The sequence below is a fragment of the Lissotriton helveticus genome, chromosome 8 (assembly GCF_964261635.1).
Source record: "Lissotriton helveticus chromosome 8, aLisHel1.1, whole genome shotgun sequence".
Lineage (NCBI taxonomy): Eukaryota > Metazoa > Chordata > Amphibia > Caudata > Salamandridae > Lissotriton > Lissotriton helveticus.
Window position 1 is genome coordinate 1,022,738,231 of NC_136069.1, and position 27,432 is coordinate 1,022,765,662.

General features: G+C 43.2%; 1 protein-coding gene across 2 annotated transcripts in view; it reads right to left on the reverse strand.

Moving 5' to 3' along the window:
• Positions 1-27,432, reverse strand: part of RAB9A (RAB9A, member RAS oncogene family) — a 223,902-nt gene that overhangs the window by 95,886 nt on the left and 100,584 nt on the right. The window lies entirely within an intron of this gene.

The window sequence follows — 27,432 nt, forward strand, 5'->3', positions numbered from 1 at the left end:
TCCTATATGCGTGGTAGTAGTCAGCTTACACCATGTACAAAATATGAGCGGTAGAACCGGTTAGGTGGAATCAGATTTACCTATCAGAATGTACGAGGTAACAGCAGTGTAGTCTAGGTGTAGAAAGTGGCTAGGTGCAGCTTACATGACTGAACGAAGTGAATGAGGTAGTAATAATAATAATCAGTGCAACATCGTGAAGTGGCTTACATCGGAAGGACCAACAAATAAATGAGGTAGCGAACAGTGAATGATAGGGATAAAAGTGAGGTAGGTGTAGCTTACCGCGTATACAGTAAAAAAGCTAAATTGCTAATGAATTACTGAATCCAATATATGTACCAACAAATTAATGCAGTAACAAATAAGACACTCTAATATGAGGTAGCAATCAGTGCACTGTCGGTGAGTAAAAGTGAAGATGGGTATATGTTACATAAGATGTAGGATACCAATAGTAAGATAATACTGCAGTAAAAGGCAGATACTTAAGCATATCAAGAGCACCAGGTTATATAAAGTGTAAAATACAATAGTAATAAAATACCGCGATAAAAGACAGACCCATAAGAACACAAAGATTTAAATACAGAGCTATGTGGAGTCTTTGGTACCGATAGTAAGTAATAGTCAGAAGGACTAGTCCATGATGGCCGCCAAAGAGAGACAAGAGTAGTTTAAAAATGGCCACCAAGTAGGGAGGATGAAGTCATTAGTCCTCTTTTAGTTGTTACTGTTTTGATAGCAGGGCAGAGCAGTTTCACATTCGATTCCGGCTGACTCAGGGTCCTGCGTACCAAGGGGAGTCTTATCTCAGATTTGCTATCTAAAAAGGAGCACTTACGTATGAGCAGTTGGTAGGGATGACTAGGCTAAGATGGCCACCCCAATGAGGTACTAGTCAAAGATGGCCGCCAGAGTGGCATAATTGGAAACAGGAGTAATAGTCCTTTCTCTGTTGTTGGTGTGCCTTAGAGAGAGTCCATCTTCTGTGTTGTTCGGTGGGAGGAGAGAGATTAGCTTCCCTATTATTTGGAGGCGAGGAGAAAGTCTTATCTGTTTTGTTGACCTGTGACCACGTTGGTATGTAGCCTCATGGTCATCTGGTGGGCAGTGGAGGTGAATTATGGCTCTGGTATATGGCCCCCGCCATTTTAGGAATGGAGAGTGAGAGGAGTGAGAAGCCCGCCATGTTGTGAAGAAAGTTTGCAGGCAGATAAACTTTATATGATTCAGAATTCAGGGCAAGGAGTGCAGGGCCGGCATGCTAGAGATGAAAATGACAGAATGCATGCAAATACCTTCAGGACATCACCGTAGTTAGGCTGCCCTGAAACTGTTCACATCTGAAGCAGAAAGTCGATTTGTGCAGTGGCGAGTTGAGTCAGAAATAGTCACTCCATTAGTGGGTAATAGCCTATGTTCTCAATGTCAGTATTCTTTCCATTTAAACAAAGCAAATCCTGGGCATTCCCTGGGGGTGGGGGGGGCTGGGGGGGGCGGCTATTAGGCATCTTCTTTACGTGCGTGCAGTGCTTCGTGTGGAGCCGTCGACCCGCCGCCCCACTCTCCCGCCAGCACCGCAGCCCAAACGCCGCTGGGCGGCCGCCCCACTGCACCCCACCTCCACAGCTCCTACCATGCAGCCGGCGCGATGGGAGAGGGGCCAGGCGCGCCCCAGCCACGAGCCGCGCAGACCGGGGCCCGATGCTCCGGTTCCGGGATCAGTCCTCCAGCGCCTCCGCCGCGCCCCCCGTCCTCCTCGCCCTCTCTCCGCCCTGCTGCGTTCCCCAGCAGACCACGGACCGCACGGCAGTGAGCCGCAGCCTTAGCCGCAGCGCCTCGACCACCGAGCCTCCTCCTCAATGCCCTTCGGTGAATGCTGCTCCAGCCGGCGGGCAATCCCGGTGGTCTCCAGACCGTCGAGAACGGGGGAGCCGATGGAGATACAAGCGTAAGGGAGGTAGGGTAGGCGGGTAGGTTGAGTTGCCTTGATAGTCATGTCCCTGGCTACTGACCCATTTCCAGACTGTTCGGGCCTCGTGTGACAAGGGCCTGTACCTCGTTCCTCCCTGCTTGTTGAGGTGGTACATGGTGGTTGCATTGTTCATCTGGACAAGTAGGGACTGAGATCTGAACAATGGGCAAAACGCATTCAGCGTCAGATGGGCTCCGCATAGTTAGAAGACATTGATATATGTCATCTCTCTTTGTGACCACTTGCCTTGAATTTGATCCATGTGGGCTTCTGTAGGAAAGTTGGATCTTCTTTCAGGGTTACCTCCATTTTTTGTTTGTGTCTGTCTATTGTTTGACTAGTTTGACTGTGATCCTGCTAATCAGGTCTCTAGTCACTGTCCTTCCTCCCTAAATTGACTATGGCAAGTACTTATGTACATCCACATTTGGCAAAAATGGAATAAGTCCACTCTACAAGACTACAAGACAACTCTATAGAACCTCACCCAGATTCACCACATCAACGTATCTTGTTCTCTTTACCCTCTCAAGTGTGCCCCTAGAGTTGTATGTAAACTCAACAGACCTGCTGAGCTCTGTCACTGAAGTGTCAAGAAGGATGCCCACAGCCGCCACTCTGCATATTCGGTGGCGTTCAGAAGTCATCTCTGCCCTTTCAGGTCAGTCAATTCTTTGCTCCTGGGAATCATTGGAAGTCTATTCAAAGGTAAATTACTGGTTTGGAGCTGGCAGATGCTTATGTTAATTAGCTTTTTGATAGTTAAGGCAGGTAAAAGGTAACTTCCTAAAAGTTCATTCTCCGTAATATTTATTGAAAATCAAACTTCACCATTGAATTTAAGTTTTAATAACTCTTACAAATAGTTGTATTATTTATTTTTCTAGCTGGTCCCTTTCCCGAGATGCAGTATTACCATTCAAAACTGTACTCTAGTTTGCTACATACGACAGCTAGGCCTGCCATGGTGAATATAGATTTTGAGAGCTAGTCAATGTAAGGACATGTTAACAATTGCTTTTCTATATGTCTTTTAAATACCAAGCACCCGGTCTTCTGGGCTACACCCATATTTCCACATTTTTGTGGTCCAGGGACATTGTTAACCTCAAAGACCATTAGGCAATTTGTCTCTAAAGAAAAGATTCAAAACAGCATTTCAAAGTACAGTCAATAAGGAAGGCCTCAAAACAGGAGTCTGAGATCAGAAATGGAGGGAAAACAGGTTTAATAAAAGATTAAAATGCAATTCAGAAATTAGAAAAATACAGCAATAATCAAATAAAATGTGCAAAGGTTTTCAGTGATAGGAAATAATACAGAATAACAATAGGCAAAATCAGGAAAGGTCCAAGTCTGAAATGTGCAGCAAATCAATAGAGAGAGAGAGAGAGAAAAATAAATATTATATATATATATATATTTCTTTTTCTCTCTCTCTCTATTATTTTGCTGCACATTTCAGACTTGGACCTTTCCTGATTTTGCCTATTGTTAAGGAATAGCTTTGGGTGCTGAATGTTTATTGCTGCTAATGTACATGCACTTTATATGAAATTTGGAGTATGTGTGATGCCACTCCATGTTTAGTTTCTGGTGTTGCTGCTAAATGACTGCCTTTAGCCATGGTGCTTAATTAGCAAATATAGTATTCTATGATACATATTGGGAAACTATCTGCTGATAGTAGTGAGAATTGCTATTGCACTTGCACTTTACTTAACTAGTGCCCCATGGTTAGGATTAAGTTTGATTGGTTCATACCGTCTTGCACTTGTTACCTGTTTTATACATTGTTTTTAATGATTTGTATCTATCTATATTATGTATGATATTTTATTGCACTTGAACTTTATTATCGACTATTGACAGTGGTATTTCAAGTTTAATGATTATAGATACTATCCAAGATTATGTTTAAAGCAGTAGCTATAGCAGAGGGTTTCTTTCGGAACTTTCTGACCTAGCAATTATTCGCAGCAAACCATGAGACCTGGTTACCATGTACAAGGGGTAACATAATATAATAATATATTGCTCCTGGCCGTGATTAGCCAATGCCTTCTCCAGCTGCACTATATCAGGCAGAATCTATAAATATATTTATTTTTGTCCATTTAACTGAACCCGCTACAGTTTCTCTTTTTATGTTTACACTATTTTGTACCTTAGGGCCCAACTATTCCCCGTCTCTCAGATTCACGCACAATTTTTTCATATTTTGTAACATTTTTTAGCACTTGCACAGTGTTATATATATTTTTGGGGATGTGTTTAGGCACACTTAGCCTCCCATGTAGTTAGCCATAGATTTATACAATGTCTTTATGATCAGGAGCCTTTCTGCAGTGTTGTTAAAAAAGAGGACCGTTTTTACACTATATGTATATTATTGCATTACATGTGTTCAATTAGAGAAGTATTTCTTTTACCAGTTGATGATGTTGTTTGTTCCTGATCACAGTAGTATGTTGTTCATTTTCATTGTGTATCGCTATTGGCTGATTTGGGAGGAGGGTACCTTGTGTGATATTTAATGGAACATTGGATCTTAGCGTGTCATGTGATCAAGGTCGTGGAAACACGACCGAAACGCGTCATGCTAAGTTGCACGAAATAAGGTTGCGCTGAAAACTGGAAATCAGCAGCACGCTGTGGTTTGTACCTGTGTGCCTCATTGCGAATTTGGAGAGTGGGACTGTGATTATTCATATATGTGCAAATCGTCGCCTGCAGCAGCCTCGCTTGGCCAGAAAATGACGAAAAGCGGACCCCAAAGATAGTGCCAATCAAAGTGATTTATTTAATCGCCCAGCCAGTCCGCCATTACGCGTTTCGACTCCCACTCTGGTCTTGATCACAGGATGCGTTGCAGCAGGAGAAAGCGACGTTTAAGGTACCATGACAGGATATGACGACATCGTAGTGCAACATTTAGCATAGAGAGCAACAAGTTACTACTAGCAGCATTCAAAATTGAACTGTGCAAAACTTTATGCGTAATAATTTAAGCATTATTCAATAAATATATAAATATAACTATGAATAAATAGATATGCTTACAAAAGTTAAAAGGTAATTCTTTCCTTAAAACACATTAATTACAAAACTGGATACAGTAATATGCACAATTATAGACCCATCGGATTTCTGAAAGAATTTCCTCAACTTTGCACATCATTTTATGTATAAAGTTGTAGTCCATTTATCAACTGATCCAAAATACGCACAGTAATCAAATAATTGCTTTTTCATCATAGCTCCTAACGCTGCTCATGTTTGTGCAAAATAGTGCCCAAGTAGGCCTTTTTAGAACCTATGACCGTCATAAATCATATCCTGTAAGTTACATAAAGAATGCCGCTCTAAAAAACATTATGTGCAAAATAGTGCAAAATTATACTAAACCAGTAAACAGAGAAACCTTATAAAAGCCCTCTTTTTTACTTATAAGTGTACACGAGGAAAGTGTGTCCAAGAGGAAATTGGACTTTCGTTTCTTAATTTTCCTAATTTTTTTTCTACCTTTTTATATATATATACAAAACCAGACTATATATATATATAGCAGCTGAATTCTCATTTGAATCGTAATGTGGGCCCACATTAAAATTCACATAATGATGTTAAACGAAAAATCCTCACTAGCATTTAATCCGGCCAGATTCTTTGTGTCGAGCTCCAAAATGTAACGTGTTTCCAGGACGCGCAGTTTCGCCTCCCGATTACCACCACGTTTCAAAGGCAACACCGTATCTATCACGTAATAGTGAAGAAAATTCGGGTTTCTGTCATGTTTCTGCTCGAAATGTCTAGCGACAGGATAAGCCTGATCTTTACCTGTAATAGCTGTAATTTGCTGGAGCATCCTTTTGTGGGCCGGTAACTTGGTACTACCAACATACCTAAACCCACACGGACACTCCAGCACATAGACGGCAAACTCAGTTTTGCAAGTCAATCTTTTGTTGATCAGGATTGGTTCAGATTTAAAAGGACTATTAAAATGAGTCTTATTGCACCCAAAGTTACACGCCTTACAGCTCGGGCACTTTCTGAATCCCTTAACTTGTGCCATCCAAGTTGTTGGAATGGACACCTCAGGACTGCTTCTCACCAAACTGTTACTCATGGAAAATGATTTTCTAAACGTCAATGCTGGTTTCTTTGCAACTAAACCACCGATAACAGGGTCACCCTGTACCAGGTTCCAGTTGCGATTGAAAATCTTCCTGAGCTCCTGATGCTGCCTGCTAAAAGTTAAGATGACCCTTGATTGAATACTAGTAGTGATGTTACTTTGCACAGATTGCTTAATTCTAGGGATCAATGGGTCACTTCTAGACAGCCTTCTCGTTTTCTTAATCGCACTGTCAATTATATTGTGCGAGTAGCCCCTGGCCAGGAAACTAAGTTTACTGGCTTCCTGTGCAGCCTCACACTCCACATCCGAGCTGCATATTCGCCTGATAAGCAGCATCCAATATGGTGAGATGCTGCGTATCAGGTGACGCGGGTGGTGGCTTGACGCATGAAGGACAGTGTTGCCAGCAGTAGGTTTTCTATACAACCTCGTTGCTAAGGCATTACTGTCCACATACACTTCTAGATCTAAAAAACAGACCGATCTAAAATTTATAGTTGATGTAAAGTGCAAGTTCAAACAATTCATATTAAGCATGTCAACAAATTCATTCGCACTTTGCTCTGTACCCCTCCAAATAAAAAATAAATCATCAATGTATCTTAGATAAACAATAGCATGTTCCTCCATAGTCACTTTATGCAATCCCATCAGGACCTCCTCCTTCCACAACCCCATGTGCAAACATGCGTAGCTGGGGAAGAAGCAGGCCCCATTGCGACTCCCCTAACTTGATGGTAAATCTGATTATTAAAAAGGAAGACATTTTGTTCTAAACATGCCGATACCATTGAGATCAACATTCTATTGTGTGCCAAAAATTTCATGGGGCGCAGAATCAAATAGTGCTCCACTGCCTTTAAACCATCACAGTGTCTAATAGAGGTGTATAGTGATGCTACGTCAAGGGTCATTAATAGCATATCCGGGCTCCACACCACATGCTCAATTTTACGTAAAAAGTCAGACGTGTCCTGCACGTAGGATGTCAGACCCCAGACCCAATCCTGTAAAACATAGTCTATACATTGGAGGTGTTTTCCATTGCACTATTTATGGCAGAAATGATAGGTCTGCCAGGCGGTGTTACAGTACTTTTGTGGGTCTTTGGTATTAGATAAAAAGTGTGGATGACTGGAGGTTCTTTCTTTAACACCTTGACTGCTACAGCAATTCCCGCTGGGTGCTGACAAGTCAGATTTATCATTGTTCATGACAAGGTCAGCTCGTCATTAGCACACGACCAGTGTACTGCATGACGAGCTGAGCTCGTCATGAGCATGGAAGGTGTTAAAAAACGGTATTCTGCATCAGTTAACAACCCCTCACTTTTCCAAGCCAGTAGTTTGAGGTAATGTTCACTCCATGCCGCTTTTACAATGTGGATATTGCTTTTTCTATAACATGCTGTGTCAGCTAATTGAACTCCAGCTTCCTCCATGTACAGCTGGCGTGGCCATAAGACAACATTGCCACCCTTGTCCGCTTGTCTTACAATAATGTTGGTGTCAGATTCTAACTTTTTCATAAGTTGCTTGTAACAGAGATTTTGTTTATTTATTCCATGGCGGACTCTGTTGGTGACAATTTACAATTTTTTAAAATCCTGAGTGACAAGCTCGTGATACACATCCAAATTGTCGTGCAGCATGATTGGCTGGAAGACTGATTTAGGTTTGAAGGGCATTGTGCAAGGCCCCTATCTTCTGACTGCACTCGTTCTCTGTCTGGCATATCTCCCTCTGGCTCATTCTGCAGAGACCAAACATCCTCAAACAAACTAAAATCCCCGGCTGTCAAAAGGGAAGGGCTAGTGGTATTCTCATCCACAGGCAAAACCATTTTCATTTTGGGTTGCAACATATGAAACTTGTTGAGCTTAAGTTTCCTCACGAACCTGTAGGTGTCCATCCACGCATCTACGTAATTAAAATTGCAGGGTGGGCAATACCACAGTCCTAATCCCAGGACCGTTGTTTCTGCCATTGTCAATTGCAAGTTGGTAAGATTAATTACTGCGTTGGTGTTTACGCTTGTGCCTGACTCCTGTTCTGGAATCGGTTCTATCTGCCCCGTGTTGCTTTTTTTCCCACAATTTTGGTTTCTTTTGCAACATTTTCGTCTCTGGCTCCGCTTGAAGTGGTCCTTTGATTTTGGCTCCATTAGGCCCGCGAGGCCTCAATGTATCTCGTCTGTCTTGGCACAGGCAGTCGACCTCCTGTGCTAGGGATAGCTTGGTAAACCCCAGATTTTGTGCCCTTGTAGTGTTGCCCTCTGGGTCACTTTCGGCGGCCGAGCTCAAATCCGAGGCTGAAGTTGAAGCCACAGTTGCATCGCTTGGTTCTCTCTGAGAAGGTCTGTAAGCTCGTGCCTTTACCGCATCATACCTATGGTCGTACGTGAATACTTGACCATTTTGGTAGTCTGCCCGGTCCCTTTCAAATTTAAAAGCCTTTCTTCTCTTAATGACTTCTTAATCTTTGCTCAAGCGGGCCAGCATATCTTCCCTTAGTTTTTTGTCAGCTCGGTTTTTTCCAACTTGTAAATTTCCACCTCCAAATAGTTCAATCTGAACTTGTAGTTTAGTGCGGTCAATTTCCTCGTATTCCGACCTCCAAGTAGCGGGATAAAGACCTGTGCTCCCACCACTTGGATTGTTCTGAGCGCATTATTTTCTCCAATCTCTTAAACATCTCCCTGATGTATTAATGATATTTTCAACAGCCGCCGACCCCCCAGCCGGGAGTCATTAAACATAGAACTGGCTGCCTCCTCTCGACGACGCAACGCGTCGGTGGATATAGTGGCTGTAGTTGTGGCTTACTTTTTTAACACGATTGAAAGACGGTCGCCGGTTACTTTTTTTTTTCCAGAGTTTTATATAGCGTGAACTTGACCCGAACTGAATCAGATATCAGAGCGCTTTTCAAAGCACCAGTTACGTTACATGAGGAAAGACATTCATTTTTGTTAGGCACGGGGAGATTAAGTGATTTGCCCAGAATCACAGGATGTTTGGCGTCGTTACCAAGACTTGAACCCAGATCCCCAGGTCAGAGGTCGAGCGCCTTAGACGTTAGACCAACAATATCCAAACCGAACGCCGTGCACACTCCCCACTGGAAAATCTGCCTGATCCTACCTCAACAGATTGCCTGGCGCTCACTCCGGTCAGCCGACACAGGATGTACCGACTTCCGCAATGAAGGTAGGTCAATACGCAGCTCCCAGGGGCTCCTGTAGTTCCTCCTCGCCGGAGTATCCAAATCAGTTCCGGGTAACCATAACCGGCTGGTTCCGGCTGCTGTGCCCGAAGAGTGGAGGGGTTCCGCTTGTACCGCTGAAGCAACTCGGTACTCAGATAAGTGCAAATCGCCGCCTGCAGCTGCCTCGCTTGGACAGAAAAGGACGAAAAGCGGACCTGAAAGCTAGTGCTAATCAAAGTGATTTAGTTAATCGCCCAGTCAGTCCGCCATTATGCGTTTCGACCCCCATATCGGGCAGTATCCCTAGAGGCTCAGCAAAGGTTTCAGGCTCACCCCCAAATGCAAGGGTTATGTACGGTTTTTCATGCATAGAAAATTGCAGCAACTTCAAAGTCAGAATGTTATGATCATTGCTGTAACACACCACAATTTTCTATTTTTCCATTTTTAAAACGTCACATAATTCTATCATCTTAGCATTAGGGATTCGCCCCTTCTACCCAATGTTATTCGGAGGTGTCAGTACAAACTAGTAAGATGAACAACAAAAACAGTTGTGAAATAATGCAATACAGTGCACTAAGCAGGAATAACCTTAAAAATCGAACTGAATGCTTCTTCCAGCGAATTCTTAAAGAACAATATGTTAATTAAAATAAACATTGCGCATCTGGCTTCATGTATACCCATTCATTTTAGACAAGACGACTTCGAGGCCTAGTGAATGTAAACACACTTAAAGACATCGAAAAATTGGTTTTTTTTGCAATAGCTCTGCATCAGTGCACGAGTACATTTGAATGTAAAACAACCAATATTAACATATTATTTTGTTCAAATGTAGAAAGCTCCAGCTGAAATCCACTAGTGGCACTTAACTACCAAGGACTTGAAGGCAAGTTGAGTTCGCCAAATAAGAATATGCCAATTCGACCATGTTTAAGGGGGAGAACAGGCATTTCACTACAGGCTAGCAAAGAAACCTGCACAGAGTTCTAAAGACAGCAAAACAGATAGGGCAAACATCTGTGAGTACACAACGAAAAAATTGCAATTTCCTACAGAGACTATAATGCATGCCTTTTGGAGGCACGTGTGCCTCATTAGTGATGACTTGAAACCAGCAAGGCTGGAATCTAGAGATTTGGAATAAAAGTTTACTTTCTGCTCCTTTGCAATGCAATGGTTTCACCTTTTGAAAAGTTTGATCTATTGGCATTGTAAATGACAAAATTATTATTTATGTGTTGGTTTTAAAAACATATAAATAAATGGCATTGTTTTTTACATTGCCATTAGCTTAATCTCTTGCAAATGTGAGACCTATTGTACCCTATAAATGAGCTCAGCAGACAGCAATTACAGCCACATAGAATCGCCAATGTTAGAATTGGGGGTCTCTGGTTGGCGCAGTGCAGCACTAGCGACACGCAGGGACCCTCTCCTCTAAGTCAGGGCCAAGGATTACCCACAAGAATAACTCCTGCTCACCCTCTAGGTAGTGTGGCGCAAGCAGTCTAGGCTAATCTCTGGGGCACATAGGGTTAAACATTTGCAGCATCACACACAACAACCACTAACCCACCACACAATGACACTAGACTGTAGGCTGGAAAAACATATATCTCTTTTATATATCTTTAAAGCAGGCTTGTAAACACAGTCTTTGTGATTCCAAAAAGCAGTTCCAGTTACTCTTTAAATATGCCATAGTTCTTGATCAGCTTCTTACAGTCTAAAAAGGTAAGGTGCGTTTCTCAGCAGTTCCCAAGGGTTGGTGCACTTTGTAGCACTCTCGCACGCTTCGTACCGCTTCACAGACGGGTCCCTACTAAACCTCAAGCATCTAGCGTGAGTCGGCGTTCGGTGCGGACACTGGGAGCCCCGTCGTACGAGGCGCACCCGGCTCTAGGGTGCAGCAGGACATTGCGAACCTGTTCACAGTCTACAAGGGAGCGTAACAGCCTCGGGGCCACAGCAGGACGTGGTGAGTTAGCTCGGAGGACACAGGGAGGCGTACCAGCCTCGGGTGCAGAGGCGAACGTTGCCACTGTGTTGAAAATGCACTATGAGGCGTACCAGCCTCCAATACACAGGCGTAAGCGGCAAGTCAGTTTTAAAGTGCACAATGAGGCGTACCGGGTGACGTGTCCGGCTGGCTGGAGATGCCGGAGGGGGGGTACGCTGCGCTCCAAGGGTTGACGGGCCGGATACTCTGCGCACAGTTCTCAGCGCATTCGCTCCACTACTCGGCAAGCGCACAGTTCTTTACCTTGTCTTGGGGTTTAGTGCGGGCAATCCGGGGGTCAATGCCGTGCGTCGCGGTGTCCTCCTCCTTGTAGCTCACGGTAGTCGGCGGGGACGGTGCGTTGCTGGGCAGCTCTTCACTCGGGATACACGCACAGGTCCTGAGAAGAGGGTGCACACACTCTGTGCGGGGCGAAGCTGCAGGGCACGTCAAGGAGATCGGGACGGGCCTCACAGCGCTACACGCCGCAGCTGCTCACGGACAGCGGCAGGCGCTTTCACTGGCACAGCTCACGAAGGAAAAAGCAGGCGCAGGGCGAAGTCTCTCCTCACGGTGCGAGCTACGGCTCGTGCAGGCGACAGTCACGGTGCTTGTTTACGTGCGCAGCTCAGTGAGTGAAATAGATGGAGTTTGCAAAGTAAAAACAGCAGGGTACCGGGGTTGAGTGGCTGTGAGCCATAGTCGCCATTTGGATCGAGGGAGACGGCAGACGTGGCGTTTGTTCGAAAAATGATGGGGTGTGGACAGTGAATATATACGTCTTCGATGACCCCGAGATCATGATACATAGAAGGATTTGAATGTTATCCTTCACAGCAAGGCCACTTATGCCCTGTATATTCTTTGGTGCTCAGTAAATTAAAAATTGAAATAAAAAGGGATTTTGCTACAGCCACAAATAATAAGGCCGTTAATGATATTCAAAGCTGTATCTGAAAGCGCCTAATATAAAAAGCTCTGAGTGAAAACTTTGTAATACGTAGGAATACTTTTCGCCCTGAAGAAGTCCTACGGACGAAACGCGTTGGCTACGTTTCTTCTTTTTTAACTGGAAGATTGTTAATAAAAGCAAGAAAAAAGAACCTCAAGTCCTACTGAAGTATTTTTTGGAACAATGTATTCAATGTTATTGTAAAAGGCACACTGTGTGGGGTGCTGTACCATTGTGTTGTTTTGAATTGTCGGGAGTCTAGGGGTATATGACTTCAGGTTAATAGCACCCACAATAAATCTACTGGACCACAATATATAGGATAAAGTGCAGATCTTTTGGCCCGATACCCCTGTTCTAGTGTTTTCCATAGGCGCCATTGTTGAGTGTGTGCGCCACTGAAGTTGAAATAGAAGCGGGCGCCGCGCTGAGACACAGCGGGAGGGAGGGGCGGGCGGGAACGGGCAAACGGACAGCGGGAGGGGGCGGGTTAACGGGCACACGGACAGCGGGAGGGGGGCGGGAACGGACAGCGGGACATCGCGCAACCCACCCCTGCAAAGGACACTTCCGAAATGGCGAAAACAAAGCTTAAAAAAAACACGCCCACAGCCGCATGACGTGGGCATAAGCCTCAAATTCTCGGGAACGCCCACGAATCTGCTCCGGCATTGACGGACAGATCTCTGTTCCAATGGCTAGCCTCCATTTATGGAGCTAGCCAATGCAACAGAGGGGCGGGACTACACACACATACTCTAGACAAAAGAAAATGAAGAGCTGTACACGTACCTTCTCCAAATGCAGATTATGTCAAATGTGGTTTACATTTTACACCCAGTTCAGAGTGAACGAGACCATTTTAGTAAAGTTAATTATATATTTAGTAGTCAAGGACATTCACTGCGAAATCATGTCACAGGCGACAAAGAAGAAAACTTTCGTGCCTTCTATTTAGGCCAATTTCTTAACACCTCACAGCTTGTAAATCCAAATGCCAGCTGAATAGTTTCAGACGTGTGTTTTTCTGGATGGAGATTAAATGTACCTCATTCACAGAAACTGGAAGTTAATATAAGCATGTCGGTATATCCTATTATGTAGGCACCTTCAGTTGATGATTTTCAAAAGTGTATTTATTATTTAGACTGCATACAAGTAATAGGAGCAGTTGGATATTATGTAGATTGCACGAACTAAGTAGGCAAATTAAGTAAATTCATAGTCAAACTATGAAGGCCAACCTTAAAAACAAATTCTAAGTATTTTTAAAGCAAGACATCTTTTTGAATGGTTTGTGGCAGTACAAAAATATGAGATTAAGAGAAGCTTATAGAAGCTGATGAGTTTCTAGAATATACATGATTTGTTTTCATGTACATTCAATCATCTTTTGGGCAAAAATGAATAATAATTTTTTATTTCATATTTTGTGATTACAAAGAACAGGGTATATATTCTGAATGCTTTGAAGTGATGACATGTTTGGTTAAAAATGTATATCCAATGAAGGGTGTATCAATATGTATTTCAAGTCACTACTTACATTATCATGAACATCAGGGGTTTACTTTAATAAACACTGATTGAGATGTGTTCAACTTTGATTAGGTTTTCAATGTTTCTGCTGCCTGCATGCAAGAAACATTGAGTGTTACCTTTTGGTGTGACACCGATGTAAAAATTCAAGGAAACGTGTGATTTTCTTGAGTAAAGAACTAAATTACGAAATGTGTATCCCTAGAACAAATTTACAAATTCACACCTCACCCATAACCTATAAAGGGCCATCGTTTCACAGCCTCCCGCCAGCCCAGTTAACATCAAACCAGCAACAAGTCCATCACACCTACATTAACCACATCTAATCCTTACTCTGACCAAGAGGCTGCTAAAGAGTACATTGAGCCAGTGCAGGAATAAAATATGCTCAACAATCCAGTACATAGAACATCTCTCTGATGCTTCTCAATGCAAGCTCTGTGCTTTCTCACTTCGCAGACTTAATACTGTCACACTACCCTGGAATTGTCTCCAGGCTGAATGTTCCAAAGTCCACTTCACGCCCATCTTGTAGTGTGTTGTAAACATGTATTATTAATAGACTGCACATGCATTTCCAAAAAGAACAGATCCAGCTAGTCCCATTCGATGTATGAGCTAGGTCAGCACTACAGGATAAAAATACAGAGATCGAATGTCCTTTTGTCCACCCACTGTGGGGCTTCAACTACAAAACTAAATATCATGTGTTTCAGAACAAAAAAAAACAATCCAGAGTAACAATGTTAACCTTAAAAATGGCACTGCTGGGTATTTTTCTTTTTTTTTTTCACAATCAAATATGGCAATATGAAAACATATCAATCAAGGTACGCGCTTTTGGAGATTTCATAACAGAAGTAACAAACAAGCACATAACGGAAGAGTGATTACAAGTTAAATGCAATCATTACTTCCATTAATGATCTACAGAGCTGGATGAACTACTAACATCAACATTACAGCTGCTAGCAGTGAGGATTATCCTTCCAGCTCCATCACTGACAGGTATATCCATTTTTTTTAAACAAGTCTTTATTGAGATATTTTTTAGCCCATGTTTTACATACAATTCAAAACGGAAAAAAAAAGAAAAATAGACACCCTCCCCCCCACCCCCCCGTCCCCCTCTCCTCCCCGGGCATGAAAGCATGGATATTTGTACACGGTTAGTAATATGACATTTTCTTTAAACATTTTGAAACAGGTAATATACATTTCATATATTAGTTCACAAGATTTGACATAGTTGAGTTATAAAGTAAGATTCTGTATCCAGCTTGTGAGGGGGTCCCAGATCTCCAACCCCGTCATTTGTTTCCTTCTACCCTTCCTGCGATATATAGCCATTTCTAGGTTATATGTGGCCAGGAGTCTCACCCGCCATTGTTGGAAAGTGGGAAGGTTTGAGTCTAGCCAGGCTGCGGCCAGACAAATTCTAAAGACTGCTGTGGAAATAAATATGAGCCCTTGCATTCTTTTAGGACGAATATCTCCGTCCAGTCCTAATACTAATTCTCCTGTTGTAATTTCGATTCTTGAATTAAAGATTTCAGACAGAAAGGTGGATATTTCCCTACGAACTATATCCAAAGTAGCACATGTAGCAAATATGTGTACAATGTCTGCCTCATACTGCATACAATGTGGGCACTCCGAGCCTCTGCCCGTGCCCCACTTGGCGATCTTATTTGGGGTATAGTATAACTGGAAATAGATTTTGTAATATTGGGTTTGTAAGTTAGCCGACATTAACCAAGATTGGGATGCTTAGAAAGATCGCTCACTCGTCCCTTCCGCCACATTTAGTTTATCTTGCCATTTTGCTGTAAATTTTTCCATGTCGTCCGTTAGATCGGACGTCAAGTTATTATAAAGTACTCCAATCTTAATAGCTGTATTTGGGGTGAATATTTCAATTGTGTGATTTTTTTTAAACTTAGATGGACCTCCCCCTGTTTTCATTAAGAAGTCTCTGATTTGCAGGTACTTTAAGAAGTCTCTTTGGTTTAACCCGAATTCCCTTTTTAGTTCCTCGAATGACTTAAATCCTGTGTTGGAGTAGAAATTGCCACACCGGGTAATCCCTGCCCTTTGCCACCTTTTCATGCATGCATCGTTAAAAGTCTCTGGGAGGTTGTTATTCCCCAATAGAGTTGTATAATAGGAGAATCTCCCGATACCCAGAAGTTTTCGTACGTTATTTCATGCCGAATATACACCCTTAAGAGTTTTGAATCGTACCCTTTTAAAATAACAGTTATATGTTAATCGCCAAAGATGTTCATTAGCTTCGTTGCCTAAGATTAGCTCCTGTGGTGTTGGAATCTCCCCCTTTTGCTCTGTGTTCTTTTTCGGGGTAAGTAATATATTGCTATACTTTAGTATCGTGGCCCACCAGTAAACTTTAAAATTCGGTAGTGCAAGGCCACCTCTATCTTTCAGGAGTGTAATGTATTTAAATGCTCTGCGTGGTCTTTTGTAGCTCCATATAAATCGAGAAAATAAGTCCTCTATGTCTTTGAATATTTGTGGGGTAAAGTCTAAACATATGGTCCTAAAGAAATATAAAAATTTGAGAAAATATAGCATTTTTATAGCATTGCATAGTCCCACTAGGGTCAGATGTAGATTCTCAATTCTATGGAGGTTCTTTTCCGTTTGTTTTATGAATGGTTCCAAGTTAATTTTAACCAGATTATCTAGGTCAGAGGTTATATTAATTCCTAGGTGTGTGGCATTTGCGACTATCCGGTTTTCCAGGTATGTGACTTTGCTATTGACAACTAACTGGGTTTTGCCCTGGTTAAGCTTGTATCCTGATACCTCCCCAAATTGTCTGGCTTCTTCTTCCATAGCTTTCACTGCTTCCCTGGGATCTCCTGTGACTATAGCTATGTCGTCCGCATAGGCTAAGGTCTTGGTATCGCCATTTGTGGTTTTAATTGGTGTAATTGCCTGATTGGATTCTAATCCAAGAATAAAAGCGTTAATAAAGATTGCAAATGATAAGGGGGAGCAAGGACACCCCTGGCTTGTCCCTCTGGTTACTTTGATCTTCCCAGACATCTCCCCATTTATCATCACCACCGCTTCGGGGTTTATATTTAACATACGGGTTGCTTCGATGAATCGTTCGCCAATCCCACTCTCTGACATAGCCGTCCAAAGATATTGCCAGGAGACCCTATCGGCATCTAATATTATCAGGGCCATAAGGTCTCCGGTCACCTCCATTATATCAAAGAGTGTGATGACCCTCTGAACATGGTCAATGGTGGATTGGCCTGGAATGAAACCGTGTTGACGTGGCGAAACAATTTTGTGTATATGTTGCGCCAATCTCGTGGCCAATGGCTTTGAATAGATTTTGGAGTCGCAGTTTATTAAAGAGATCGGGTGGTAAGATCACAGTTCTGCCGGGTCTTTATTTTTTTGGGGAAAATACAATAATTTTTGCCCTGGCCCATGAACCTGGTGGCTTTCCACCCAAGAAAATATGTGTTATTAGTGCTGTTATGATTCCCTTCAGCGGTTTAGGGAATGTAGCATACAATTCCGCTGGTATCCCATCCAGCCCGTGATTACAAGTCAAATGCAATCATTACTTCCATTCATGATGTACAGAGCTGGATGAACTACTAACATCAACATTACAGCTGCTAGCAGTGAGGATTATCCTTCCAGCTCCATCACTGACCGGCATATCCATAATAGTCTCTTCACACTCTTTCGACTTTTTAACCTCACTGCACCAAGGGGGCCTGCTGCACTTTTCCAACTCAGATCTGTTGCATGGCGAGGACAAGCGAAAGCACAAGGTCTATAACCCTGCTGATTACCTGTTAGCTCTTCGTCCTTGGAAACAACCCTAATATACATGTCCTGATGTAGTCGGAAAGTTCCTGTCCGTAGCTCTTTGAATAAACTGTATCACGCTTGCCCAGTAGACAACCAAACCATGTGGAAGAAGTCAGCCCAAATATATAACATCAAGGGTAGCCTGCATTTGCCTCAGGAAAAATTCAGATTATCCTCTTAGGCGAAATATACACCCTATGCAGATAATATTGTATTAACATGAACCAGGGGTTCTTGGATATTTTCGGTGTATGTTGCAATATACTAGACCATGCGCCATCGGTCAGTGGGTATTTTATATCCTACCCTTATTTGGCGAGAAATGATGACCGAACAGCTTTAGCTTGTGTGAGCAATGATCTGTACAAGTGATGTGAAAGCTTTGTCTCTAAAATCAACTGTATACAAACTGCTTGGATAAGAGTGAACTGCAGGTTCCAGTGTACCGTGTTTCCACCACTTGTGAACAAATGCAGCTACTGCCCGACATTAAAAAAATGTCCACCTGGCATCTATTCTTCAGTTAGTTCTCTGAAACCAGCCAAGATGATCCCCTGTTTAGAAGCTTCCGACTGGACTGAATTGAGGGATCGGGAGAAAAAAGGTCTTGCATCAATTTCCCCGACGGAGGAGCACCTGCAAGACCATGATAGAGATTTCACATGTGTAAGGAGGCTTAGTGTGCATTCTCTGTAGTGCACTTGTCCACGCATAACATAGCACCGTTATCAAAGTATCTTCCAATTGCCTTTGGGGACCCTTGGAGGGATACAACAGGTGTGTGAATATTGCCTGCGGAGGCAGTCAGCAGCCCCCATCGCTAGAATCCCTCAAATAAACTGCTTCTCTGTCTAACTGCCCACTGCAGCTGTGCAGCCGGGAAATAATCCCCATATCTAGGACTGCTAGATCACCCTTATCTACAGGAAGTAGCTTCTTGGTCAGCTATCCATGCAGGATATCTACCACTTCCACAAATTAACCCTGTAAGCATCCTATTCAGTTTCTGGAATATCTCCCTGAGTATCTGTATGGGTACCATGATGGTAAGACTTTGCTCCCATCCCACTACCCATCTTGGATGAACTAATACATGCACACTTCTCTCGATCACATCATGACCATCCCCAAAAAGTCCACCTGTCCTTTTCTGCGGATAGGCGCGACACCAATTACATCATACAAAATCCTCTTCTGCCACCTCCCCACCACTTGCACAAACCATCATATTCCTATGTGAAACAACACCTTATGTAGAACAAATCCTTCAATTGGCAAGTCATTTACCTGTTGTATCCAAGAAGATCTCACAATCCCTGACTACTGAACTTGCAAGCTGCTCTCCATTAAAGCCCAGCTCTCACAAAAACATAAATTCCCATTTACACAGTCTAGTCATAGCAATAAACAAGGCAATTTTATATACACAACCCACTATCTACAACTGGCCATGACCGCAACACCAATCACTTTATGGTAGCTTTTCCCCCAATGTATTTTTTTTTAAATCAAATTACTTTTATTGATGTTTTGAAGAATAGAAAGACACAGCAAACCCCAGATAACCAATGCAATATTATTACTTCAATCCCTCCTAAGTGGTTATCCCCCAAGTACTTTGTGATGCACTTATATTGTGTAATAACCACCACTTCAATATTTGTGAGGGTAAATGAGTGGACTACAGGTCCAGGGGAGGTGTTAGGCCTGGCATCCTTGGTGTGGATTCTCCTGGCTTTTTGCCTCTACCTCCTGTATGTCTGACTGCTTGCTGGACTTCGTTTTTATTGGTTTTTAAACTCTGGGCACTTTATCACTGCTGATCAGTGCTAAAGTGCAAGGCTCACTGTGTAAATTGTGATTATGTTTGGTAACCGATGATTGGCATATTTGATTTACTTGTAAGTCCCTAATAAAGTTCACTGTGTGCCCAGGGCCGGTAAATCAAATGCTACTAGTTGGCCTGCAGCTTTCATTGTGCCATCCACATTAATAGCCCTGTAAACATGTCTCAGGACTGCCACTGCCATGTCTGCAAGTGCAGTTTTAAACTGCCCTGTTGGCCTGGCACTTGCCACGTCCAAATCTTCCCTCTTATTACATGTAATGCACCTCTAAGGTAGGCCAAAGGTAGCCCTATGGTCAGGGTGCACTGTATGTGTAAGGTAGGACATGTACTGGTGTGTTTTATATGTCATGATAGGGAAATACTTAAAATTAGTTTTTTCACTATAGCAAGGACTCTCTCTCTCTAATAGGTTATCATTAAAGCTGCCTTGTAACACCTTACAAGTGTAACTTTCAATTGGGAAGATAGAGAGATTTGGTGTTTGGGTTCCCTGAACTCAGAATTTAAAAACACATCTTTCTGTAAAGGTACTTTTAAATTGTGTGTTTGAAAATGCCGCTTTTAGAAAGTGATATATCAAAGAACAACAGTTCCTGTGGTATAATACTTTATAATATACACTTGGTATGTAGCTTGATAGCAATTTGCACTAACACAGAGGGTTGACAGGGATGGCGAAAAGAAATACACAACCAATTATATACATCTAAGGAATGTTTTACTTCAAAACATTAATAGCATTCAATCATATTTAATTTGTCACATAGTCATGTGAATATAAAGACACAAACAAGGTGCACAGTGTCCCAAGTGTACATGTGAAACCAAAATAACACTACAGACAACATAGACTAAATAAGGGCACAGTGGTTTCTTATTGGATAACTGAAGAAGAGAAGGAAAATGACCAAACAAATCATAAATAATTGTTATAGTGACTCTTTTAGAAAGTGGGAATTTTTTTGCTTTACCATCCTGTGCCTTTAGCTGCCTGTGGAATCCACGTTTAGTTTAGACTAATAGTTGAGCTGTTTGTGCAGTCTCTCTAGACAGTCAGACAGAGGGAGCAGAGGTGTGCCCTGCCTATCCTGATTGCCCATCACCTGGCTGATGGGCCTTCTTGAGCTACAGTGGTGGGAGGAGTTGTCACTGACACCAGAATATGGCTGTGCTTGTCCTCTCACAATGATGTTTCCCCCCCCATCTAGTGTGTCTGGAGCCAGGTATGGGTAAGGTAGGATCTGTGCATTACAAAGACTATCCTTTGAAGTATGCCTACTTCAAAGGCGAAATGTAGTACAAGTATTGCAACTGTAACCCCACATTTTTAGAACACTTCTGGATCAAGAGGAGATTCTGCCAAGAAGAAGAGCTAGAGAAGCTATAGAAGGAGAACTGCCACTCTGCTGATGAGGTGTTGTACTGGCCTGCTGCTTCCGTCTTGGGCAGAGGAAGGACTGGACTGTACTTTCTTATCCTGATTATCAAGGTTTTCCAAGGACCTGCGTGTACTTGCCTCCTGTTGGAACTCTCGGGCCATCAAAAACTTAATCTGCAGCTCCCCTGAACTCCTCTGCTGGGAGTTCTGGCCTGCCAAGTGGGCCAACTCCAGTTCTGGGCCACTGGAGGTGGTTTTGCTGCATCAAGAGCTGAAAATCCACACAAACACCCTTCAACACTGTTTTTCCCGTTGCAAGTTTGACGTGCGGTTGAAAACCAGCACAACGCTGCGGCTGAAAAACTGCTGCATCGACTGTTCACGGCTGGAAGAATTGCCGCAGCTCGAGTCCAGAGCACCATGTCTCCGGCAAAGGTTCTGCTGTGCGGCTGAAAGATCCGACGCATCACTTGCTTGGAGCTGGAAGAAACGCCGCAGCGCCTGTTTCGGCACATCGACCCCAGCGCGTCTGCATTTTCCACGCATTGCACCTGGGCGAAAAGTTTCCAGCGCATTACCCTGCAGTAACAAGCCACTTTTGGAATTTGACGCTTTGCTTCTCCTCGCAGTGAGGAATTGACGCATCACTTCTCCTGCATGCAGCAGAAAGGACGCCTCCATTCCCCTGGAACTCAAGATTCTACGCATCCCTGTTTTCTCATGCTTCCTTCCTTTGCAGCCGTTTTCGTCTCTGATTTAGACGCATCAAAGGTACTTTGAGCTAAAATCAACGCATCCATATAGTTCTATGGACTGAATTGCTTGAACATTTATAAAGTGATATCTTTGCTTATGTATGTTGGATTTTTGTGGTTTTGGTCTTGTTTGGTTTAGATAAAGATTGGTTATTTTTCTGAACTGGTGTGGTATCCATTTGTAGTGTTTTCACTGTGTTACAAGGAGTTTTATGTACAAATGCTCTACACATTGCCTCTAGGTTAAGCATGACTACTTGTGCCAAGCTACAAAGGGGGTAAGCAGGGGTTATCTTGGGTGTGTAACTCCCTTGCCCGGACCAGAAGGAAGGGTCCCTACTTGGACAGAGTGCATTCCACTGCCAACTATTATTATTATTAATTAACATTTATTAAACACATAGCTATCCTTAGGCATCCCAGTGCTTGGGGGAAGGTTTGATGGCTTACAGGATGGTATTCTGGAAAAGCCAGGTTTTAAGATGCTTCTGAAACGGGAGATGGCGAGTCTCTGAGCGCAAGTGCAAGGGGAAGGGTATTCCAGAGTCTAGCTATATTGTAGGAAAAGGAACTACCCCTATGTCGCATCCTTCGGATTTTAAGGATATCGGCTAAACTCAGGTTCGCAGAGCGGAAGAGTTTCCTAGGACGGTAGAAAGTGATGTGAGCTATTAATAGAAGGGACTTTCCCCCAAAGAGTCTGTAGGCTACACAGAGGGATTTAAATTTTATTCTCTCCCGGATGGCAGCCAGTGTAATGTCTTCAGACCTGGCTTAGCCGATTGAGTTCTAGGAATACAGAGCAGCAACTGAGCTGCACAGTTTTGAAGGACTTGAAGTTTCTTTGTTGTGTATTTAGGTGCTCCCAGAGACATGGAGTATCTAGAGACCCCCCCATTTCTAACAGGAGGTATGGAATCACATGCCTTTATGCAGAAAATAACATGAAATGCCAAAACATAGGAACACAGACAATATAAAATTGACAACAAAAAGAAAAAGAGGTGAAATGAAACAGCTAATTAAGGTAACAGGGGAGCCCATTTTCTCATTGCACTCCATACGAGTTTGAACCTCAACCATCTGCCTAAACTGCCAAATTTTGTTTCACACAACCAGTCTCAAGTGACCTGGGTGTAACATGCTAGCCTGGTCTCCATGAGTGACCAAATTCCTGCCGGAGCCTCTGTGATTACCTCCTTCTCGGAGCAGAAGCAGGGCTGGCATCAGGAGCAGATAAATCACCCATCTTAGTGTTGCATTGTTCCCTTCTTAAAATTAAGCTTCAATGTAAGTCTTCATGCACTGTGATCCTTAACTGCTCCTCAGCTGTCACTTTCTTCCATCTTCCTCCTCATGGGTAGATGCATTGCCCATCTCAATGTCAAATTGTAACCCAGAAGCTAAGTGCATTTCCTTCCAAATGCAAGACTCTGGACTTCGACAGGAGGGATCTGTCAGGTTTTCCAAGCCAGTCTATCAATCAGATGTTAACTATTCTTTTAGAATTTGCAATGATTCCAATCTTTTATTGAAACAAATCTTGGCGAGAACAGTCCACTCGTTAAGCTGGAAACTGAGTTGTTGGTCACTCGCAACGTCTGAGACCACCAATGAACACATTTACTTCTTTGAAGTGTGGATGGCTCACTCCAGTAACGGTAAGCTCTTCAAAGGTCACTTTCTTGTTCTGTGGGAGAAGCCCTGACCCCAGCTGAATGCACCTGAACTCAGAGAAGCTCACTGGGCTGGGGGAATGGCTATGGAAGGCCAAAATGACATAAAGCTCAGTGAGACATCCCATCCAACTACCGCATGATCAAGCCCCCCATGAACACATCTTTCGTAGATTAAATAAACAATATTAAATTGCCCGAATGATATTCTGACCCACTAACGTGTCTATGCTGTCACCTAAATTCCAAAATTAAAACACATTCCATAGCCTATCAGAGACCCCGTGGGCCTCCTTTACGCATTGAAAGCCTCTACTAGCTAGGAGTACACCCTGCCATTCAGGGTCCTCAGGGATACACACAGAAATCCCTAACATAAATTACACATGAATAACAGATTGATAGCCCCCAACGCCCTAAAAACCATTGAATTCCTGCCAGAAGTGAAACGGTCACCTTGATCTAGCCACACTCAGAAATCGCCATCTCACCACACATCTTTATTTTCAACGAGAAGAAAAAGCGATCACAGAAGCTGGTTGCTCTCCTGCTCCAGTCTCAGTAAGACAAACACACACACCTACTTCTGAACTAGGAGTAGAGCATCAAGTCCTACTACAGCACCAAAGACCATAGCATTTCAATTACTGGAGAGTGTCCCTTCTACACTCCACAGCCGTGGACCCTGTCTACTCATGCTATTCAGCCTAAAAGCTACCTTGACAGGGCTTATGAGAAAACAACCTATTGGGTATGAAGGAGCAGTGGTTGGCTCTACTCATTCTGCAGACACACTTTCCTCAATACATACAAACGTATATATCAAATATTTTAAGGTGTGTTGTGTACCTTATTTGGGGTGCACTTAACTACTCTAATTTATACCCGTCTGGTGTCCTGTGTACTACATTTGGGGCCCACTTCACTATACTCTTATTTCTACCGGTCTGGTGACAACTTCAAAAGCGTTCCCTCACTATTACGGTTGCAATTTCTTTCTTCTATGAACTATGAAACTAAGGGTACCTTAAGGTATTACACTGCATGAATCCTCAACATTAAACTGAAGCATTCCTACTCACACACCTTTCTATGGGAATCGGGGTAATGCCTGTGAACTATTTTATCAGGTGTTGGCAAAGGACTCTTAATGATGCAGCGCAATGATTTCTACAGTTCATTCCTCGTACGCGATATCTCTAGATTTACGTTAATTGTTAGACTAAAGGTCCTTATTGTGCGCATATTTTCTAACACTGAGAAGGCCTTGGCGGTGATGCCGGACGAAGCACGTGCTAGCTGGAAGCTCTTCGATGAAAAACACACAATAAAGACAATGTATTGAAATATTTGGCAAAACAAAGAAAACTTGCAAATCCCCCCACACCACTGTTAAAGTTATTGTACCTGTAGCCACTGCCAGCTACCTGCTAATTTATGTTAGAAAATTGAAAAACACGAAGACAGTGGGGTGGCAAAGAGGTCTCGGGTCGTTATGCAAGCAATGAAAATGGGTCCCACTTGTTCCTCAACTGACAGTAAGAGAATCTTAACTAGAGTGCAGTGGGTCCCACAAACCCTTGTTTCGCTCCTCTCATGATAGCTATGCCTTTGTAGATTTTTCTATGCGTAAATTTCTGTGCTTTTTCTATGCGTACTTATGAAATTAAAATACATCGGGAGCCTTAATGTATGTGTTAAGTAAAACAAAGTAATCGATTCTAAATCTGCCGTAATATATTAACTTAGTTTGTAGAAATTATCCAAAACCGACAATAAAAAAGGATTCTATGAGGTTTATTCTCGTGCAGGTTAACAAACAACTGAGAAAATAGCACTCTGAAAAAAACCGAGGCAACAGAACCAAATACGGAAAGAAATACACTGCAGATGTTTGCTACATATTCTTAATGGTAAGGGTTTTATTTTTGGAACATTTGTCGACATTCATTAACCCCTTGCATGCTGATGACGGCCCTCAGCCGTCATGCACTACGGCGCTCGTGTGCTGATGACGGCTGGGGGCCGTTATGAACCCGCCCACTCTTTAACCCCTTCCACGCTCATGACGAGCTGGGCTCGTCATGAGGTAGCCTCCTCGCACGCTCATGACGAGCCCAGCTCGTCATGAAACATGGGAATGAGAAAAACTCAGCACAGGAGGGGAAAATGCATAGCATCGATGTGGTTAAAAGTGCCGCACAGGCGCAGAATCGCGGCAGCATGCAAGGGGTTAAACAACTGTGCAAATAGTTCCACAACAGTGAAAGCTCACGGCCGACTCCCACATTTCACTAGTTGTGAGCACAGCCTAAACATTTGTCACTGCAGCTATGTGAAACAAAATTACTGGGGTTAGGAGTCCACTCACAAGAAATTCAACTGATAAGCCTCATAATACAGCAGCGTCACTAGTAGCGATTGACAGTGTGGATCCAACATAAGTTATGTGATTTGCAGAGTGCACGGCTGCCTCAGCGACGGGGCGTTCCAGCGCTGGTTTCGTCAGAAAGCCACAACTGTGAAAGAGACACCCGGGGGAAAAGGAAGAAAACCAGCGGGACATTTAGATGGCGAACAACCAGGTCTTCAGCGATTTCCAAAAGGACAAGTGGGTCTGGATGAGTCTTAAAGAAAGAGGGAGGGCATTCCAGAGTGCAGGGGCTTTGGAGCGAAAAGCCCGACCGACCGCCCGCACTTGCTCTTCTGACACGTGGCACACAAGCTAAATTATGATCAACAGAGCCCAAAGACCGCGAGGAGAGGTGTGGAATCAACAAATTAGATAAAACGGTGCCCCCCTGAGAAAAGAAGATCTTGTGAGCCATGCATAGTGCCTTACACTGAACATGCTTATCCACCTGGAGCCAGTGTGATTTGAAATTAGCATCTGCAGTTTACCAGTATTTAGGAAGGGAAAACAGCAACCTTGCAGCTGCATTTTGAGCCAATTGAAGCCTTCTAATCACAGGCTCATTATCTCCCAGGAAAAGGATGTTGCAGATAATATCAGCCTGAACGATGAATTGACGAATGTGGGGGGGTCGAAGAAACCCAGAATGGGTTAGAGACCATGCACATAGCAGACCAAAACAGGTGCCCGTCATCGCTTTCGCCTGTGCTTCAAAAGTTAGGGCATTATCGACCCAAACATCTAAACTCTTAACCACCGACTTGGGACAGGGAGAGTCCCAAGGGAAGAGGGCCGCCAGTGGTCTCTACAGGCGTGAACGTCCCTGCCTACGAGAAGAATTTCCAACTTGCTGGTATTCAGCTGCAAACTATTTCATAACGTTACAAGTTTAACTCATGAAACTAGCCGTCCTGGCATTCCCCATATACAGTGTCACCAGACTGGGGGTGTGAGAGGGCTGTGTTATCAAAATCAGTAAAGCTGGATGTGCCCCCCTTTATTAAAGCCTCTGCTTAAAAACTACACCATTTTAAAGGGCTTGCAGATGTGGAAATGCCACCTTGCCCTGCGACAAAGAGGAGTGTGGACTTTTTTTGCTCCTCATACTATGTCCTACAACCTGGCTTGTATTGTAATGTGCACTAAAGCTTCCTTGAGTCAGGGGTGTAATCGGACGTTAAAAAAAAAGTGAATGGAAAAAAACAAAATTACGATCTAACCACCTGGATGGGAGCCAAAAACAAACAGTGCTTGATCATGCATTTTAACAAAAGTATGTAATTCATGTACATTTTCATCTTTAGAGCATGATCGTTTCTTAATATATCCCTAAACACTGCCTCTTCTCATTTTGATACACAACCACTCATCTACCAATATCCCTAGGGGCCCTGTACCTGGTGACTGGTTCTATTTAAAATGTCCCATAGTTAGTGGTTGTAGGAACGGCAGATGGTCACTAAACAGCACACAAAAGGTGCACTAAAGATCTACGTACTTCAGTTGCCCGGGTGACTGCTTTTAACACAATTTCCCTATCCACATTCAACTTTACAGTCCTTCTGATATCAGAGTCGTGAACGTGCTCTTTAACCTTCACGTCCTGTCAAAATAAGAAATTAGGAAAATATAGCTTTCACTGGACATCAAAATTCGGAATTTATGGGAAT